The sequence below is a fragment of the Xyrauchen texanus genome, chromosome 12, assembly GCF_025860055.1.
Source record: "Xyrauchen texanus isolate HMW12.3.18 chromosome 12, RBS_HiC_50CHRs, whole genome shotgun sequence".
NCBI lineage: Eukaryota > Metazoa > Chordata > Actinopteri > Cypriniformes > Catostomidae > Xyrauchen > Xyrauchen texanus.
In genome coordinates this window covers 46,415,749-46,436,864 of record NC_068287.1, presented here as the reverse complement: position 1 = coordinate 46,436,864, position 21,116 = coordinate 46,415,749, and the positions used below count along the sequence as shown (strand labels likewise).

At 43.8% G+C, this 21,116-nt stretch overlaps 1 long non-coding RNA gene across 1 annotated transcript; it reads right to left on the bottom strand.

The window, feature by feature from the left end:
- Positions 1-19,404: 19,404 nt before the first annotated feature.
- Positions 19,405-21,003, bottom strand: LOC127652470 (uncharacterized). Its single transcript, XR_007971714.1, has 3 exons — positions 20,516-21,003; positions 20,198-20,281; positions 19,405-19,856 (listed from the first exon to the last, which is right to left on the bottom strand). It is a non-coding gene; the product is annotated as an uncharacterized LOC127652470 (long non-coding RNA).
- Positions 21,004-21,116: the final 113 nt, after the last annotated feature.

Sequence of the window (21,116 nt, the reverse complement as noted above, 5' to 3'; positions counted from 1 at the left end):
ATATTATTCTGTTCAGCATTAAGACTACAGATCCCCAACCAAATGAGTAAGACTACATTTCCCACTATGCTTTGTTAAGTTAAACAGAGTTTGCAAGAATGTGGGGAAGGGTTAATGAATCAGTCTAGAGATTCAGTAATGATGGCTCCCATCTCAGACAAATCTGTATTGCCAAAAAAAATTCAGACCGATCCATAAAATGTAACTGAGATGAGAGTCACACAAGTTCGACAGGTTCACCAAGGCATAAAAGCCGAAAAAAAAAACAGCCCTGCCCGAAATAGCTAGATCCATATTTTGGTCAGTTGTTTGCAGGAAGGAATCGAAAGTGGATCTAAATGCAGGCTGATTAAATAAAAACTAAAACATGAAAACAGAACAAACCATTAAGGGTAACAGGAACAACAACTGACAAAGACTGAGCAAACACAAGGACATTATATACACTGTGGCAAACAAGATAAACTAGATACAGCTGGGAACAATCAGGGCAGGAACCAGGAACAGATACACAAGAAGTTAAACACAAATTTTCAAACTAAAAGTCACTAAACTCCTAGCGACCTCTGGTGGCCACTAGGGCAAAAGTCTCAAGTGTTACATAGCCCCCCTCTAAGGAGGTAGGACTTCTGGCACTCCTAAACATAACACAAAAAAATGTCTTCATGGGAGGACCGGCATTCCAAGAAAGCACAGGGGAAACGAGAGGGGCTGAAGGCCACAAGTGAACCCAGAGAGAGACAACCGGAAGGCAAGACAGCCCAGGTGGCCAAGCTATAAGCATCGATCAGAGGATTCTGGCCCAACAACCATGCACAATGTGTACCGCATATTGGCTAGACAATATGACCCTTTGGACTCATACTTCCAAACACAACTCAAGCCAAGTTGATTGTGTAGCGACTCTGGGATAAACAAATGGGATGACCCATTACTACCTAAGGAGCTGCTTCAAGCATGGAATTCATGGGTAGCAGAATTAACATTTCTATCTTGTATCACCTTACCTCACTGCTATATTCCTACAAGTATGGACCAGCCAGGTGTGACTAGAGATCTCCATGTGTTATGCGATGCATCTGAGAGAAAATATGGATCAGTGGCCTGCCTATGTTCTGAGGATGCCTATGGTAATTTCCACTTTTTTCCACAGCTTTACTGCTTGCCAGATCTCTAGTCGCACCAAAAAGACAACAATCCATACCAAGGCTGGAGCTTTGCGTGGCAGTCACTGGAGCACAACTTGCAATGTTGATAGTCAGCGAGCTCACCCTATCTATCAAGGATGCCATCTTGTGGTCTGACTCCACCACTGTCATGACTTGTATCAAGTCAGACTCATGTTGATTCAAGGTCTTTGTGGGAACCAGGATTGCTGAAATGCAAGATCTCACAGATCAACAGGTTTGGAGGTATGTGAACTCAAACCCAGCAGATGATCTTACAAGGGGCAAAGCATTGGTGGATTTGGCCCAGCCAAATAGGTCATGGACCCTACAAATTCAATAATTCGCTGTCATAGGCCATGAAGAGAAAACAAAACTTACAGAAACTGTAACGGAATGAAATTAGGAAGCAAGTTGCAAGTGACAGTTAGTTTATTAACAGCAAAATGTGAAGATTGGGAAAAGTCCGGGGTAATGGTCTAGTGGCGCAGAGTCTCCAATGGTCACGTGATCGTGGTGAGAAGAGTGATGAGAAGTGTAGAACGGACACGACGAATCCGGAAAACAGCAACAGAACATGAAACAGGAACAACGAGAGAACTGGACTGGAACTTCAGAGTGGAGAACAACACTGGACATCACAAACAACGATCTGACAAGGAGATGAGAGAGTGGTGAGAATTTAAAGGGAATGGGAATGAGTAACAGCTGGTAAGAGGAGTGATTACGGCAGAGCGCTAATTACGGTAACAAGCAACATGCCCACACATTCACGCACACACACACACACAATATGAACAAGGCACGAGACAAGGAAGAGACATAGGATTTAAATACCGTGACAGTACCCCTCCCCCTAGGAACGCCTCCTGGCGTTCCCAGGCTCCCTTACCTGCCGATTGTAGTCATCGATAAGGGAGTGATCCAGAATGTCTCTGGCCGGCACCCAACTTCTCTCCTCCGGACCGTAACCTTCCCAGTCCACCAGGTACTGAAATCCGCGTCCCCTCCGTCTTGAGTCCAGAATACGGTTGACCGAATAAGTAGGTTCCCCATCTACGAAGTCGCGCGGGGGAACCGGAACCGGTGGGTTAATGCGGGAATAAAAGACGGGTTTTATTTTGGATACATGAAATACGGGGTGAATTCTCCTGTACGCTGGAGGAAGGTTGAGGCGGACTGCCACCGGACTAACAATCTTGGTGACAGCGAACGGGCCAATGAATTTAGGTGCAAGTTTATTAGATACGGAACGTAGAGGAATGTTCTTAGTAGAAAGCCACACTTTTTGACCAACGACGTATACGGGAGGCCTAGACCAGTGGCGATCAGCTTTGGTCTTGGTGCGTGACCCCACTTAGAATCTCACGGGCCCTAGTCCAAGTGCGGTGACACCTCTGGACGAAGGCGTGAGCGGAGGGGACCGCGACTTCGGATTCCAGACTAGGAAAAATAGGTGGCTGGTAACCTACACTACACTCAAACGGAGATAGGCCCGTGGATGATACTGGTAACGTGTTGTGGGCGTACTCAACAAAAGACAGTTGTTGACTCCATGAGGAAGGATTCTTGGATACCAAACATCGTAACGTTCTCTCCAGATCCTGGTTGGCTCGCTCAGATTGACCATTGCTCTGGGGATGAAACCCTGAGGACAGACTAACAGTCGCTCCCAGTAATTTACAAAATTCTCGCCAAAATTTTGACACAAATTGGGGTCCTCTGTCAGAGACCACATCTGTCGGGAGGCCATGTAGCCGAAAGACGTGGTCAATGACAATCACCGCTGTCTCCTTGGCAGAGGGTAATTTGGGCAAGGGAATGAAGTGGGCCGCTTCGAGAACCGGTCCACCACGGTTAAAACTACCGTGTGTCCCTGTGAGGGTGGGAGGGCGGTGATAAAATCTAGAGCGATATGGGACCAGGGTCTCGATGGCACCGGCAGCGGTTGAAGTAACCCATCTGGGGGTCGATTGGAACTCTTACCAGTGGCACAGACTGAGCAAGCCAAAACAAAACTGTGAACGTCACGAGCCATCAAAGGCCACCAGAATCGTTGCTTGACTAAAAATCTAGTTCGATTAACTCCTGGATGACAAGCCACATTAGAACAATGTCCCCACTGAATAACGCTGGACCGTAACCCCTCCGGCACAAACAAACGGTTCGGTGGGCACCGAGCCGGGCGCTACTCCTTCTAAGGCCGTCTTGACCTTCGATTCGATCTCCCATGTGAGTGTAGAGATGAATAGCGTCTCTGGTAAAATGCACTCGGGAGTAGACGGGCGTTCGGAGTGATCAAAAATACGAGATAAAGAATCGGGTTTGATGTTCTTGGAACCCGGCGGTACGAGAGAGTAAAATCAAAACGACCGAAAAAAAGAGCCCACCGAGCCTGCCTGGAGTTTAATCTTTTAGCTGTGCGAATATATTCCAAGTTCTTGTGATCGGTCCAGACGATAAAAGGTACCCCGAACCCTCCAACCAGTGGCGCCATTCCTCCAAAGCTAACTTGACTGCCAACAACTCTCTGTTACCAATGTCATAATTACGCTCGGCTGAGGACAAGCGATGAGAAAGAAACGCGCAAGGGTGTATCTTGTCGTCTGAAGGAGAACGCTGGGATAACACTGCGCCTACCCCCACCTCTGACGCATCGACCTCCACCACGTAACTGACGTGATGGATCAGGGGTTATCAGGATGGGGGCTGAAACAAAGCAACCTTTCAGTTTGGCAAACGCAGCCTCAGCTGCGTCTGACCACCTGAACGTTGTTCTGGGGAGGTCAAGGCGGTCAGAGGTGCGGCTAGTTGACTGAAATTGCGAATGAAACGCCGGTAGAAATTGGCGAACCCCAGGAACCTCAGTAGGGCCTTACGAGACTCTGGACTTGGCCAATCTACCACAGCCTTGATCTTCTCAGGATCCATGCGCATTCCCTCAACCGACACGATGTACCCTAAGAAAGGAACAGACTGTGCATGAAAAACGCATTTCTCGCCTTGACAAAAAGCCCATTCTCTAGCAATCTCTGAAGCACTAGCCGGACGTGCTGCACATGTTCCTGGAGAGACGAAGAAAAATCAATATGTCATCCAGGTAAACATATATGAACTGATCAACCATGTCTCGCAGCACGTCATTGACGAAGTGCCTGGAAGACCGCTGGGGAGTTGGACAGGCCGAACGGCATGACCAAGTATTCAAAGTGCCCCTGGGGGTGTTAAAAGCGGTTTTCCATTCATCCCCCTCCCTGATGCGGACCAAATGATAAGCATTACGTAAATCCAATTTCGTGAAGATAGATGCTCCCTGCAACCTCTCAAAAGCTGAAGACATCAACGGCAGAGGATAAGTATTCTTTACTGTGATGTTGTTCAGCTCCCGGTAATCAATACAAGGTCGCAGAGATCCATCCTTCTTCCCCACAAAAAAGAATCCCGCCCCCGCTGGAGAAGAGGAAGGGCGGATGAATCCATTAGCTAGAGAATCAGAAATATATTTCTCCATAGCCTCCCTCTCTGGAACCGAGAGTGAATATAACTTGCCTTTAGGCGGAGATGTACCTGGCAATAACTCTATGGCACAGTCATAGGGACGATGTGGAGGGAGAGAAGCCGCCCGAGACTTACTGAACACCTCCTTCAGGTCCAGGTACTCCGTGGGCACGTTAGCTAAATCCACCGCCTCTTCCTGAAAAACAGGGACAAAAACAGACGGACAGGCAGAAACAAGACAAGACTTATGACATTGATTGCTCCACGCTGACACAGACTTAGACTGCCAGTCCACTCTTGGATTGTGATGGGTGAGCCAGGGATGACCAAGGACGATGGGGGCAAGAGGAGTGTCCAGTATGTAGAAGGAGATGGTCTCGGTGTGATTGCCAGACGTGACGAGAGTGATGTCTTCAGTGGCTAGGGAAATGGTGGGAAGTTTCTGGCCATTGAGGGCATGTACAGCGATCCGGTGAGTGAGAGACTTGAGGGGAACTTGGTGGTTAAGTGCAAAGGTGTAGTCCATGAAATTTCCTTCGCCCCAGAATCCAGCAGTGCTCGGCAGTCGTGACGGTGATTAGACCATTGAAGACTTACCGGAAGGAGGGTAGATGTGGATGAGGTCTTCTCGGTGGAGATCCCACCCGATAGTAGCCTCATACTTACTATCGGGCGGATCCTTTTAAAGGACAGTTGTAGGCAAAATGTCCAGCTCCTCCACAGTACAAGCAAAGTCCCTGGGATCTCCGCCTTTCCCTCTCCTCCCGGGAAAGCCGGGCTCGACCCACCTGCATGGGCTCGGGATCACAGACGGGGCTGAACGCGTCCCCGCCTCCAGAGCATTGGCCGCCAACTCGTCCCGATGGGTGGTTGGTTCGTACTCGCCGTTCCACTCTGGACAACCTTGCGTCCACTCTAAGCGCCAGGGCGATTAAGTCGCTTGAGCTTGGTGGGAAGATCCATGGCGTATATCTCCTTCTGGACGCGGTCAGCCAGCCCATGCAGGAACATGTCCCACTGCGCCTCCTCGCTCCATTGGCTCTCCGCCGCTAGCGTCCGAACTCAATAGAAAATTCTGATACAGATCTCTCTCCCTGACGCAAGTCGGCCAGCACTCTGGCTGCCTCTCTACCGGAGACAGCACGGTCAAAAACTCGCTTCATCTCCGCGGAGAGTGTCTGAAAAGAGGCTCAGCATTCGTCTTGATTCTCCCACACCGCCGTTCCCCATAGAGCCGCTCTCCCAGAAAGTAGCGTCAGAACAAAGGCGACCTTGGTTCTTTCATCACAGAATGTCCTGGGCTGTAGAGAAAAATGCATTGAGCATCGTGTTAGAAAAGCTCGGCAAAAATTAGGTTCACCTGAATATAACTCTGGAACCGGTAGGCGGGGCTCCGACTGGGAGGGGGCCGCTGGTGGTGGTTGAGGAATCAGCGGTGCGGGTGGCGCAGTGGGAGCTCGCAGAAGTTGAATTTGCTGGGTGAGTCTGGACACCTGCGCCACTAGAGCCTGGACAGCGCGAGCCGTGTCATTGAGATTCTTCTCTTGGTTCTCCATACGAAATCTGCTGTTCATCACGAATTCTTCTAGGCTGTCTGAACTGTTACTCGCTGCTTCCATATCCTGGTCAGATCGTTCTGTAACGGAATGAAACTAGGAAGCAAGTTGCAAGTGACAGTTAGTTTATTAACAGCAAAATGTGAAGATTGGGAAAAGTCCGGGGTAATGGTCTAGTGGCGCAGAGTCTCCAATGGTCAGGTGATCGTGGTGAGAAGAGTGATGAGAAGTGTAGAACGGACACGACGAATCCGGGAAACAGCAACAGAACATGAAACAGGAACAACGAGAGAACTGGACTGGAACTTCAGAGTGGAGAACAACACTGGACATCACAAACAACGATCTGACAAGGAGATGAGAGAGTGGTGAGAATTTAAAGGGAATGGGAATGAGTAACAGCTGGTAAGAGGAGTGATTGCGGCAGAGCGCTAATCACGGTAACAAGCAACACGCCCACACATTCACGCACACACACACACACACAATATGAACAAGGCACGAGACAAGGAAGAGACATAGGATTTAAATACCGTGACAGAAACATCAAAAGGCACAATATGTATGTTAGATCCTATACCAACTAAGCTCTTAAAAGAGGTATTCCCTGTAATCTCAGAACCTCTTCTTAATATTATTAACTCCTCGCTATGCTTAGGACATGTCCCAAGAAACTTAAAAACGGCAGTTATCAAACCGTTTATTAAGAAGCCACAACTTGATCCACGAGATCTGGCTAATTATAGACCAATTTCTAATCTCCTGTTTATGTCGAAAATACTAGAAAAGGTAGTGTCCTCCAAAATAGGTTCATTTCTATTGAGAAATAGTATATATGACAAATTTCAGTCAGGATTTAGGCCTCTACAGAGTTACAAATGACTTGCACTTATTTGCTGATCTCGGCTGCATTTCAATTCTAGTGCAAATGTAAATTATAGAGTGCCAAAGGGATCAGTTTTAGGGCCTCTGCTTTTCTCCTCAGCAATCGTTTAATACGTTTCCACTGTTATGCCGACGGCGACGATACCCAACATTATATTTCTTCAAAATCTGATGAGGTTTCACAATTCTCCAAATTTTCAGAGTGTATCAATGTGTAACATAGTTAAAAAGGTTCAGGTTAAATCCTACTAATGGGATTATGGTGCCACCTGCTGTCAGAAAATTGTACCTGCAGCGAATGCTAGTAATGACGAAGGATTATGGGTAATCCTCAAAGCAACGGAGGATTTTCCTTGAGGTAACGTGTCTGTGGATGTCCGTGGACTAAACTGTGCTAACTCACTTGAAAAGCATGTGAAAGTTAAGCTAGATTTCTTTGGTTGAATAATAGTGTTGTTGATTAATTTCGCCATGTTTTTATAAAGTCAACCTTCTCGTTATGTGTTTTATAGCTGATAGAAAGTCTCTCCAGTATAGCTAGCTAACTTTAACATGATGCCGTCTTTCCAGAGCATGCGCTGTTTGTCCACATATCCAGATGTCTATTCAACACTGTGTCCTTTGTCATGAATGCAGGTATGTTACCGTATATTGTTATAAAGTGTTGTAATGTTTGAACATAAGATTGAGGTATTTTCTGCTGTTTGTGTGCCTCCTGTATGTTGAATTGTAACGAAGTTACATAATTTTTTATACATAACTGTTAACGTAAAATGAAAGGTAACTGTAGGAAATCTGTGTAATTACATTATTTTATGTTATTTCCTCCTTGCAAGATTAAGAGGGACAAATTGGTGTGTTTTAATTATTTAGTTTATATGAGTTTAAATCCACTATACGATCAATGTGTCAAATTGTACTTTACTTTTGTGTAGAGCTTTAACAGTAGTACATCCAATAATAAGAAAAGCAACGGAGGATTTTCCTTGAGAGCATGTGCTGTTTGTCCACATATCCAGATGTCTATTCAACACTGTCCTTTGTCATGAATGCAGATGTGGAATAAACCTGCTGTTATCACAAACCTGACGGGCTCCGAGAGATTATATCTGACAGAATAACACAGAGGTTACATTGGTGCCGTGACCCGTCCATGACTACGCCGGACCGGGACTGATGTCTTCTTGCCGCTGCATCGTTGAGGAGCTGCACTTCTTCCATCAGTGTATTTGACTGTCAGGTTTAATTAGTTATTAACAGCCATATTTACTTCAAACTGTCATTTTGTTTAAATAAGGCTTCCAGTATGAGTTTCAGTAAATTTACTACCTCTGAAATGACTCCTCTAGGTATTGGTAGAGGTAGAGGGCTACATAGCACGCCCGTTCCATTCTCACTGGGTGACCATCTAGGGGGGGGATAAAACATATTTTGGTGAGGATGCTGTTCACAGTCCTTTTAGACATAGGGATGTAGTGGCTCCCAAAGTCAGCCTATGATTGAGTTACAGCCACCACAGTGCACTAGTACATCAGTTCCTAACCCTCCCCTGATGATGTGAGACTGGTTGACCAAATGAGCACCATTGTGCAGCAGATAGGGAAGCAGCTAGCTGATAGCATTATGTCACAACTCAACACGTCTAGTCCTACTGCTACTGTGCATGCAAGTCATGAAGAAACATGCAATACAAAAGCCTCTTTCCCCGTTAACACGCTTAGATCTCTCCCAAGTCCAGTTGGTCACTCGGAGAGGAGTCAAAGACCCACCCGTTTTCCGAGGAGAGAGTTCAGATGCACTGGCTGTCGATGAATGGGAGGAATTAATGAAGAATTACGTAAGAAAAGCGATGTTCAGCTGGAAAATCAAGCTGAAGAAATAATTGTCCACCTGAGAGGCAGAGCAAAGGATGTTGTGAGATTTGGGATAAGAAATGGTGAAATTGATGTCCAGAATAAGCCAGAGGCCATCTACGGGCTCCTGCGCAAACATTTTGGCTCAAGCCATTGCTCCTCAATGCCCCTAGCTGACTTTTATTCTACCCTGCCAAACGACCAAGAGGACCCCTATGAGTACTGGCTTAGACTTAACAGAGCTGCTGATGATGCTGCAAGCTGCCTTAGAGAGCAGGGTAAAACGTTTGACAACCCCAGTTTTGAAGTCGCACGTATGTTCATCAGACACTGCCCCAGTAGAGATTTAGCTCTTACCTTTAGGTCCAAGACGATTGATAAGTGGTCAGCTCGTGAGGTTCAGGAAGTGCTAGATGAATACCACCTGGAGAATGGACTCAGGTCTTCTACTGGGAGGAATAGACAAATCAGCATGAACAAAGTCGAGATTAGCCCTAACACTACATTAGTTTCAGACATCCCAGAACAGAAACCAGCTATAAATCAGGACACCTCCACTCTAGAGAGGTTGATTGGAATGCTAGAGAAAGTGTTGCTTCAGGGCCCAGGTTATGCTCAAGCCAATAAAAAGCCAAATACCAACAGCAGACTTCCACAGATTGAGGGCTTAAGAGACATGCCATGTTCCATATGTAATGAGAGCTCACACTCTGCCCTCACACACTGTCGGGAGAACAGACTGTGTTTCCTGTGTCACTTACCTGGCCATCCAAGACGCAACTGCCCGGAGGGGAGACGTCCTTCTCCACATTTTCAGCAGGGAAACTGAATGATCTGCGCACAGGGGAGGACAGCGCAGATCAAGTGAGTGAGCCTCCCACCTTGGATTTGACAGACATTAATGACTATGAAACATTGTGTCACGCCTACAGCAGCGTTGTGCCATCACAAAAAACACTGATTGTGCAGGGCCTGCAAAGACTTTCAAAGACTGATAGCCTATTCTACACAGAGGTGTCTACTGATAGTGGTCATGTTCTTAGAGCACTGGTGGATAGTGGCTCTATGGCGTGCACTCTAATTGAAACCGCCAACACAAAACTTTCACAGTCTATTCCTAACACTGAAAAGAAAACAGCTGAGGACTTTGTTATTGTTGGTTGTGGGGGTCATCTGGTCACACCTTCCACCATGTATGACCTCACTGCATCAGTTTATGGCTATAAGGTGATAATTCCTGTTCTAGTGGTGCCAGGCCAAACCGATGACATGATCCTTGGCAGTAATGCCATCAAGTGGCTCATTTCACAGATGAAAGACACTGTTGGGAGCAAAAATATCACGTCCCCAGTAAGTAGTGCCCAGGCTGATAACTTGCCCCATTTGATATCTCTGTTGTCCTGCTCAGACAGATGTGGAGCAATGCCGCTTAAAATTGGCACGGCAAAGCTCAAGAGATGTGTCACTCTACAACCGATGTCTGAACATTTGGTGTGGGCTAGACTCCCTGAATCTGATGTTTCTGTAGTGGGAAGTACAGTCATCATCGAACCCACTCAGTCCAAAGCCAGACCTGCTCAAATTCTAGTGGGGAGAGTTGTCACCTCATTATGGGGAGATGGCTGGGTTCCAGTCAAAATAGTAAATGCTACTGAAAAGTCACTCACCCTTAAAAAAAATTCAAAAGTTGCAGATGTGTTACCCTGTCTTTCGGTACAGGACTTTCCTAAGCCAGATCACATTCAATCCAGTGCACAGTTCACACAGAGCTCATCAGCTGCACCTAGGTCAGAGGATGAAATAGCACAAATTTTGACTGACTTGGGCTTGCGGGATTTGGACCTCTCTTCTTGTGAAGTCTCCCCTGAGTGGAAGGATAAATTGCTGCAGATCATTGAGCAGTATGAGTCCATCTTTTCCAGGCACAAAATGGACTGCGGTGAGGCAACAGATTTTGTACACAGAATCCGCTTAGTGGATGACAAGCCCTTCAGACTTCCATACAGGCGGGTTCCACTATGCCATTATGATAAGCTTCGGACTGCTCTAAATGAAATGGAGGAATTGGGGATAATCCGTAAGTCTCAGAGCAAGTATTCTTCTCCTCTCGTCCTGGTTGTTAAGCCAAGTGGTGACCTTCGCATCTGTAATGACTTCAGGTGGTTGAATGCAAGAACAGTGAAAGACGCACATCCCTTGCCTCATCAGACAGATGCCCTCTCTGCACTTGGTGGCAATGTGTTCTTTTCAACAATGGACCTCACGTCAGGGTTCTACAACATCAGAATGCATGAAGACGACAAAAGGTACACTGCGTTTTCCTCCCCATTTGGCCTCCATGAATATAATAGGATGCCCCAGGGCCTGACAAACAGTCCAGCGACCTTTATGCGTAATGATGATGTCCATCTTTGGTGATGAGAACTTTACAAGCCTGTTATGTTATCTGGATGACCTTATGGTCTATGCGCCATCTGAACAGATTGCACTTGATCGCCTGCAGATGGTTTTCTCACGCCTCGCTGCCAACAACTTGAAGCTCTCACCTAAGAAGTGCTACTTCCTTAGCCGGTCTGTTAAGTTCTTGGGACACATCATATGTGGGGATGGTGTTAAGACAGACCCGAGTAAAGTGCAAGCTATTAATGATGTGCAGGAAGCAGATCTGATGGAATCTGATGGGGAAACACCAAGTGCTAAGAAAATCAGATCTTTCTTGGGAATGGTTCTTTACTACCACCATTTCATCGAGGGATGTTCTGCTAAAGCTAAGCCACTGTTCAGCCTTGTGGCTGAGCCTGCTACACCACACAAAAAGAGGGAGAGGCCATAAACCGAAATTCAAGAGAGGTCATGTTAGGCTGTCTCCAGCTGCCTGGACTGTTGAGTGCAGGGAAGCATTCAAAACTTTGAAACATGAGCTTGTGCGTAGTGTCACCTTGGCCCATCCAGATTTTAATGCACCATTCATTCTCGCTGTTGATGCCTCCTTTGATGGCGTAGGAGCCGCTCCTCTCACAGTTGCCTTCTGATGGTGATGTTGCCAGACCAGTGGCGTTCAGCCAGCAAGACTCTATCGCACTCCCAGCTGAACTATCCAGCACATCGCCTGGAGTTTCTCGCTCTTAAATGGGCAGTCTGCGACAAGTTTAGCCACTGGCTGAAAGGACGACGTTTCATAGTCTGGACGGATAATAATCCGCTAACATACATCTTGACTAAGCCTAGGTTAGATGCATGTGAACAGAGATGGGTTTCGAAGCTTGCAGCATACAGTTTTGATCTGCGCTATGTCCCTGGCCCAAAGAATGTGGTCGCAGACGCACTAAGTAGGGAGCCATTTGTCCAGTCATGCATAGGCCATCGTCTTGTAAATGAACCTTATGCCTCATTGCTGAACCAGGTGAGTGGAATGGTGGATGAGACAGTACAAGATGCATTTAGATATACTGCTGCTAACTGCCAGTTAGTTGTTGATCAGTCCACAGATGATGATGTCATCACCTCGCCCTCCCCTCAGGGGTCCCTCTCCATGCAGGATGTCTCAGCGGTGCTAGAGGCGCACGACTCTGGAGGTGTTAGCCGAGTGAGAGGCACGGGACCAGCTATTCCCCAGCTTGTCAGTGTCAACCAGAATGCCTCTCTACCAATGAGTGAACTGGTTAATCTTCAAGAACAGGATAACGTCTTGGGTAGGGTTCTCTTTTACATCCAGCGTCACAGGAGGCCCACAAGACGTGAACGTGCCAGTGAGTCTCGTGGAGTGATGAAAATGTTGAGACACTGGGCCAAGCTCTCCATCAAAAACGGCATGTTGTACAAGGTAAAGAAAGACAGGCAAATGAACATGGCAATTCACCAGTTTGTTGTTCCAGACTCCCTCAAGGCCCAGGTCCTTTCTGGCCTCCACGATTCAGCTGGCCATCAGGGACAGGCTCGCACACACTCTCTCGCCAGGCAGAGGTTCTTTTGGATAGGGATGGAACATGACATCATCAGTCATGTGAGGAACTGCTTTGCTGTGTGGTTGGGAAAACCCCAGAGCCCAATGACCGTGCTCCTCTTGAAAGCATTCGCACCTCTGAACCGATGGAACTTGTGTGTATCGACTTTTGGACTGCTGAACAGTCAGACAAAAAGTGTGTGGATGTTTTGGTTGTTACGGATCACTTTTCGAAGCTGTCACATGCATTCCCCTGTAAGAATCAGTCAGCAAAGCAGGTGGCCCGTCGTCTGTGGAATGACTTCTTTTGCATATATGGTTTCCCAAAATGCATCCATTCGGACCAGGGAGCCAACTTTGAGAGCCGACTCATTAAAGAGCTCCTGGAGATGGCTGGTATCCAGAAATCGCATACCACCCCGTACCATCCTATGGGAAATGGAGTTGTCGAGCGATACAACAGGACTCTTGGAAACATGATAAGGGCCCTGTCGCCTCATTCCAAAGCCAGGTGGCCGCAAATGCTTCAGATGCTGACATTCTGCTATAATTGCACTGAGCATGAGACAACAGGTTTTGCGCCCTTCTTTCTCATGTTTGGGAGGATTCCACGTCTGCCTGTTGATATTTTGTTCCAGCACACCCTCCCCAGCAATGCTGTTGTTAGCCACCGTGAGTTCGTCTCTAACTTGAAGCGTGACCTGTTTGAAGCTGCACGCATTGCCTGTGAAAACAGTCGGACAGAGCAGGCTCGACAGGCAAAGAACTACAACCGCAAAGCAAAAGGATCTCCCCTCACTGTAGGTGACAGAGTCTTGCTTGCAAATCATGGTGAGAGAGGGAAGAGGAAAATTGCAGACAAGTGGGAATCCACAGTTTATGAAGTTAAGTCGGTGAAACCTGGAATCAATGTGTACTTGTATCTGTGACCCAGTGACATCCAGAGAAAAAGTTGTTCACAGAAACCTCCTACTCCCGGTGAATTTCCTCCCAGCAGGAGGTCACGACATTTTGGAGTCAAGCTGCTCATCAGATAATGAAAGTGGACGAAGTGACCCCGTGGTTCCTGTTGGCGTGCAGGACAGTGAGACAAATACACTTGAGTGGTTACTGCAAATGGATGAGGCCAATGATGAGGATGCTACAGTCAGCCATCCCAATTGCTCACCTGTTGTGGCTGTGAGTGCCTCTCTCTCAGAGACTGGAGTGAATGTGGTTTCACATGCTGTGAGTGAGATTTTGCAAACCCCAGTTTCATCAATATCTGCTGAGCAATCACTTTCCCCTGGACCCTCTGCAGAATGTGTGGTGTCTGAGGTAAGACCCTCCCAGCCCTCAGTGGATAGAGCTCATTGTGTCCCCTCCCCTAAACATGCAAGTGACGCACAGCCAGGTGCATTCACACAGGACCATGTAGTTTGCAAACAGCCACCCCCACTCTGCACTAGGGCAGGTAGACCTTTTAAGCCCCCAGCTCGACTCATTTGTGAAATGAACGAACAGGTTGTAGATGACTCAGCTTCAACAGTTGATTCTTTGTTTTCTTTTGTGAGGAACATGTTTTCTGGATAGATTGCTTGTATATGTCTTAAGAGTTTTAGTTTATCTAGTTATCTGAGGTATTTGACAAGAATCTGTTATTGAGCAATGTTTACAATATGAGAGGTGTATATGGCATCTTTTGTGTCTTTGTTGGTATGGGGCTTAGCTACCTCCTTACTGACTTAATTCCTGGTGGAAAGTTTCTAACTGACTTGAAACACATTATGCTCCTAGTATGAAACAATTATTTGGTATTTAATGGAAAGAAATCTTTAATTTAAAAATAATATATATATATATATATATATATATATATATATATATATATATATATATATATATATATATATATATTATTGTGCCCCAATTTAGCAGGATTTAAGGGGTGTATGTAACATAGCTAAAAAGGTTCAGGTTAAATCCTACTAATGGGATTATGGTTCCACCTGCTGTCAGAAAATTGTACCTGCAGCGAATGCTAGTAATGATGAAGGATTATGGATAATCCTCAAAGCAACGGAGGGTTTTCCTTGAGGTAACGTGTCTGTGGATGTCCGTGGACTAAACAGTGCTAACTCACTTGAAAAGCATGTGAAAGTTAAGATAGATTTCTTTGGTTGAATAATATGTGTTGTTGATTAATTTCGCCATGTTTTTATAAAGTCAACCTTCTCGTTATGTGTTTTATAGCTGATAGAAAGTCTCTCCGGTATAGCTAGCTAACTTTAACATGCCGTCTTTCCAGAGCATGCGCTGTTTGTCCACATATCCAGATGTCTATTCAACACTGTGTCCTTTGTCATGAATGCAGGCAGGGGCGGAGTGGCCGTCGGGAATACCGGGAACAATCCCGAACGGCCGGTCCATTTCAGGCCGAAGACCGGCCGGTGGTCAGAGTTTTTTTTTTTTTTTTAATGATACGCGACCGGCCTAACCGGCCTCTCAGCTGCAGCGGAACGCTGTGTGTGTGTGATTCAGACCGGGCCAGACCAATACTTTCAATCTGAGGGGGGATACGAGCGGCCCCTCCCAACTTGGACTGATCCTCGTTTTTCCTGACATCCGATTGGCTCAAACTAGGCGCCGATCAAAGGAGTTTACTTTTGGTCATGTTTGGCGGGTTTGTGTGAATGCAACAGATACGAACGGTAAAAATGGCAAAAAGAAGAGAAAGAAATGGGTGGGGCCGAAAAAATAAGAATTAAAAAGAAAAAAGGAGGAGGCAGAGGAGCAGCAGAAACCAGGAAACAGACAGGTAGAGGGGCAGTGTGCAAGGCTGGGTAGGCAATCATATTAGGCATATCAATCAATCAATCAAAGCTTTATTAAGGACACACACACACACAAAATAGAAAAATACAGCACGATATTACATATAGGATAAAATGCCAATAGTTCCACATACTAGATAATAACCTGACTGAAGCACAGATTGAATTAGAAAATGTATTAATCTTAAGTCATATTTATATGGAGCCAAATCAATCTCATTAATAATTCACGCACAAAAAACGATTCACACATGCGTAGACAATTTCACATGCATGAAACCTAATTCACGTACACAAAAAAAAATTCACGTGCGTGAAAAAAAAATATATTCACAAAAAGCTATTCACATGCGCAAAATAAAAGTATGCATACGTAAAATACATTTTACAAACGCAAAACATACTTCATAGATATACAGCTAGTCGCAAAAAGTTTCGAATGTTTAAAATGTACGAGTGTATCCATGAATCTGAATGTGCAAATCGTCATTCACGTGTGAATCACCTCGGATTTGTGTGTGTGTGTGTTTTTGAGACTTTCCTGGCAGAGATCTTTTCCCACGTGGGTCTGTCGTACTTTTTAGCCAATCAGATGCGAGCTTAACCAATCATATCATAAGCCACTGATTCTGCGCACCTTTTGCGCAATATGGATTAATTTATTTAATTACCTGTGTTATTAGGTTGGTATTGTCTACACTTCCATTTCTATATACTGCACTTACATATCTATAGTTCCTTACAAATGTATTGAAAGTGCCTGGTTTTCCAGTGGTTGATTGGCTTGTTGTATTGCATTAGCACTATCCTTAGTTCCTTTCGATGTGTATACAATGCTATTACTTTGATTTATACAAAAAAATATGTTCATATTTAAGGCTGGAAATTATGAATGTATAGATTGATATGTATAGCAGTTGAATGGCCTGTTTAGGCCTGTATTGACAATGTCTATATGATGTTACATTTCAGCATCTGTTTATTAATCGAAAACCCATAAAAGCTTTAAAGAGCAACATGCAGGTTGAATTTATAACTGAATTAATACTTTATATTGTCTGCAGAGGTCTTTTAAAAACACATATGTAGAAATTACTAATGAAATCTCATTTGATGTAGAGATTTTGATGAAAATGTGCTAGGCTCTGGAATACGCCTTTCCCGCTATCAACGCGTCATATGACGTAGGGCGAGGCAAACAAAAGAGCTCGCGGTCAGCTGCTCTCATTGTGGGTGTTGATGTAGTTAGAGCAGTAGTGAGAGACAGAAAGTTTTAGAGAAGCCATAATGGTAAATTATTGTGTTTGTGCTGGTTGCACGAATTCCAGCCTGTCAGGACATCGTGTCCATCATTTTCCTTCTTGGAAAAACAAGGCTTTTCGGTCTTGGGTGCGTTTTGTGCAGGTGAAGAGAGCAGACTTCACTGCCGCGTCTGTTACCACACACTCGGTCGTATGTGGCGCACATTTCACTCCGGAGAATTATCGACCTGGAGATTTGTTGGAGTCTCGGATGGGATTTCGGAGTAAGGAGCACGTGAGGCTGAATACTGATGCTGTTCCCTCGGTGCACTCGATGGAATCAAGTCCACCGTCAAAGTGTACACCGGATTTTGGCGCAGGCTGGACTCTAGGACCAAGTGCTAACGTTAGCAGACATACTGTGCAACGAAAACGAGGACTTAGCAGAGTAAGTCTTACTTTTAATTATTTTAACTCTTAATTTGCTCATAATTATAGGCCTGTGGGCCATCATAGGCATGTTCGTCCACACCGGAGAACTCGGTTTCTTCATTCGCATCCATTGTAACCTGAGCTTGAACTTGACCAGACTCCCTCGGCCATCGTCACTTCCGGTTAGTGCTTTATAGACGCGGAAGTTATTTTATCACAATTTATCTCAAAATATCGTTAATGGCTAAATATATATTACTCCAGTTCAGAAAATCTAGTTGTTTTATCATCAACATACACTATGCTATATAGGGGTGCCCAACCTGCATGTTGCTCTTTAAACCTACACTTTTGTCAATAATGTGCATTTTTCTAGTGCCGTCTAGTGATCAGGTTTCATATTTCTGTTAAATCCTTCCCAAATGCTTAGACTTGGCTGGCGTTAGAACAGATGGAGGAATTCAAGAAACATAGCATAATCTGGGTCTTCATCCAGATAAAAAAATAGATTTAGTATTTTAAATTGACATATATTTTGTTTGTGTTATTGATATATTGGGGGGTTGGTGCGGTAAGAATTTTCCTGGTGCATTTTAGTGCCCCACTCCGCCCCTGAATGCAGGTATATACCGTATATTGTTATAAAGTGTTGTAATGTTTGAACATAAGATTGAGGTATTTTCTGCTGTTTGTGTGCCTCCTGTATGTTGAATTGTAACGAAGTTACATAATTGTTTATACATAACTGTTAACGTAAAATGAAAGGTAACTGTAGGAAATCTGTGTAATTACATTATTTTATGTTATTTCCTCCTTGCAAGATTAAGAGGGACAAATTTGTGTGTTTTAATTATTTAGTTTATGAGTTTAAATCCACTATACGATCAATGTGTCAAATTGTACTTTACTTTTGTGTAGAGCTTTAACAGTAGTACATCCAATAATAAAAAGCAACGGAGGATTTTCCTTGAGAGCATGTGCTGTTTGTCCACATATCCAGATGTCTATTCAACACTGTCCTTTGTCATGAATGCAGATGTGGAATAAACCTGCTGTTATCACAAACCTGACGGGCTCCGAGAGATTATATCTGACAGAATAACACAGAGGTTACAAATGGAATAAAAGATTGGATGGCCAGAAATTTGCTTCTATTCAATTGACAAAACAGAGGTACTAATTATTGGACCAAAACCTCTAAAAATAAGATGCTAAAACACAATTTGAGACTCGGTGGATCTAGTGTTACATCGTCTTCAATAGTGAAGATCTTAGGTTTTATATTTGATACCAATATATAATTTGAAAATCGAATTACCAATGTTTGTAGAACAGCATTCTTCCTCCTATTAAGGCACTCTATTGCTGAAAAACAAATGTATGTGTTCATGACATCAAGACTAGATTATTGGAATGCAGTAGGTAGATCTTTTTCATATTTGACTCCTAATCTATGGAATAGTCTCCCTAATACTGTTCGAGATGCAGACACACTCCCTCAGTTTAAGTCTAGACTAAAGACTCATCTATTTAGTCAGGCATACACCTAATTTATCCATCAAGTCACAAATAGGCTACTTTAGTTATGTCTGCCGAAACTAAAAACCAGAAACATTTCTCATGATCTATAACTCTGCAATAAATTGAATGGCATCAATGATAATATTATTCTATTTGTATCCCTGTCTCAACCTATTTCAGTTGAACTGAGATGCACCTCACTGATCTCTGCCTGCATCACCTCGGTGTATTGATGAACTACACTCTTGAAATGGAATACATAGACTATCAATCAATTGCCAACAAAAGCCTTCATCAGCCAATTAACAAGAACAATTTTATCTATGTGAACTTCTGCAGTTAATCCAAGATGAACTTCAAAGACATTAGTCATTAATCTTACAGTTCATACAAAATCGATGTTTAAACACTGACCCTTAACACTTACTTAGTTTAATAATTTTAAACAATGACTTGAAAGAAGGATATTGATTTCTAATCTTAACTGATTAAATTAAGACATTTTATTTGCTCTCAATTAACATACAGCAATAAAACATAATTAATAATTCACACAATAGTCCTTTTGATATTCTTTGATAATGCATATTTTTGGAGAGCAGCAGACACGTGCACATAGTTTCATCTGGTTATGAAGAGTGTGTGTAAACTCTCAGTGTGAGTAAAGACCTGCCAATAACACACGATTTCACACAGCTTGATTATATATTTCATATTCATTTATCAGAGTAAATCTAACAAACCTTTTCTTATTTCTTAATGAATATAAAGTATATGTATATGATTGTGCTGTGTGTTATATTACCATGACATTAATATAAATCCAGTAAACTGAAATCCTGACATGTTTTATTCATTCAGCAGACATAAACAGAAGTGTTGCTGATTGGTTGATTGTTCTGGAAGAGATACGGGCCAGTCAGTGAACTATCCATCTGTCCAGACGTCCTGCATAAACAGAAATAAATGCATGAAATATTCTGCAATATGCACATCTCTACATTAGCCGTTAAATGCATAATCAGCTCTAATGAAAAGTGATGGAACAGTTAAATGTGTATATTAAAACTGTATCAGGGTCTACAGCATCTCAGCTGTCATGAGGACAGAGAGAAGAGAGAATAGAGACTCTGCATTGATGTAGCACACGACCTACACCCCACACTACACAACACATGTAACGCAGGGCTCTAACAGTGTGCACACGCAACATTAACATCTCTTTATATGACATGACAACCTTTATTTGTACTTCAACTGTGTTTAAAGACAGACAGCAGAAGCTTTACCTTCAGTAGAGAAACCACTGCAACTTTCTGGAGCTTTTCAAATACGCTGCTGTGGATTTATTTACTATAGTGAGGAAAAACTACCTGCAGCAAAATCACAGATATGAACATGAACAACAACAAAATGTTCAGATTGCATTTCATTCTTAAACCCATTAATGAGCTTTAAAGTCTCTCTGAATAATAAATAAAAGCAAAACCATTGCATTAATAGTGCACAGATTACTGTATAACATATATAGATCCTGTACTGATCTACTGATATTTATATTATATCTGAAAATATGTTTAATTCTCGCAGTATAAAAGTGTTCATACCTTTAATGATCGTGTGATTCACTGACACGTGTTTCACGTCTTTGTTTCCGCGTTCAGTCTGTTACAACATGATGTTTGTCACCATCTATCTTTCAGAACTACTTTTATTTTTTGGTGATTCGCGGTTTATTTGCATTTAGACACTTACTGAACTGTAATGCAATCATGATTTATTTATTCATCTTTTCCTTTAAACTTCCATTTTTTCGTTTTCATTCTCTCCCAACTATCATAAACACTCCCTTAAAAATAAACATGCATCAAACATCCACAACAACACAGCCTTGTTAGTTTTATATATTCAGCCAATAACCTACAAACAAAGAAGTTTTAAATAATTGCTAAACTAAAGACTCTGTTAACTAAACTCATCTGACTCGATACATGTGTTAACGGACGATGATAATGACCAACTCGGACAAATATCGTGTCCTAGAGATGCAGAAAATCCTCAAAACAGACACAAGCCGCGAATCTATCAAGCACAAATAATATAATATTCAGCTGCAGTCGCAGTGGAGTGACGTCACCTCTCCTCTCCCGATGATTGGCTAGAGGAGGAGCTGTCGATCAAGAACTAGTGGACCAATAGGGACGCAAA